We start from the raw sequence: 1,045 nt of genomic DNA, 5'->3' as shown, positions 1-1,045 counted from the left end.
AAAGATTCTTTTGAAATTTTTCAATGATATCAGTATGGACTGTGGAAAAACCACAGTGCTGGACCGGCACTGCTGGTACAGTTGGACTTTAAGTGCAGGATTTGACACTGCAAACTCCATGAAAAATTATTAAAGTGACCGGAGAAAGATACAGGACTTGACTTGTTCTGATCTTACCTGAAGAACAGAGACTTCTTTGTGTCAGTAGGTCAGGCCCGGCCCAAGCTGTCATGGGGCCCTAAGTGAAATTTGGTTTCGGGGCCCTCTAGTTTTGCTGATATTGTAGACTGGCTGCAATCAACAGTCAGACTGTTAGATCATTCAAAAACCTGCTAAACTTATTGCATCTCTGACAGTGATGTTTGCATTATATCCAATATGAACGTATAATGTGTTGGCCCATTTATCGGCGCCGATTTCCTTAACTTTGGGGGATGGGTGATCGGCCAATGCTTACATGTGAAGTTGATGTTATCCACCTCAGCAAAGGTTTATAAATCAGCTTCTGTCCTCTTCTGCTCTACAGTGAGAAGTTTAACTGACAGACCGGCCCACCACGTCTGCACATTTCCAGTTACAATATTCACCCCACTGTTGCCAACTCAGTGATTTTCTTGCTACATTTAGCAACATTTCAGACAAAAATAAATTGGTATCGAGAAAAATCTAAATTGACAGGTAAAGCTTTTTAAAGATCGGTTATCCGCGATCGGCCAGAAAATTTAAATTGGTGCAGCCCTACACACAGTCATGACATTCTATGATTAAATTAATTTCTGTTAGGTGTAATTACAATAATTTATACCAGGAGAGTCTTTCTCACCTGAGAATGTGGTCTGGTACTGAGCTAATTCTGAGCCTTCAAACAATTTTAATTGGAGAAGTTTCACATAACTTATAAATTGATGTAAAAAAAATACTGTTTGTTTTAGACATACATTTTTATGCTCAGCAGCAAACTAATATATATTGCCAACTACAGCTTAGTTGGCAATATATCAGTGATTCTTGAGAATAGGGACAAAATGGGTTTTAATTTTCCCAT

The sequence above is a fragment of the Poecilia formosa genome, unplaced genomic scaffold (assembly GCF_000485575.1).
Source record: "Poecilia formosa unplaced genomic scaffold, Poecilia_formosa-5.1.2 Scaffold224, whole genome shotgun sequence".
Taxonomy (NCBI): Eukaryota; Metazoa; Chordata; class Actinopteri; order Cyprinodontiformes; family Poeciliidae; genus Poecilia; species Poecilia formosa.
The sequence above is the reverse complement of the archived record's forward strand: the minus strand, read 5'-3'. Positions refer to the sequence as shown.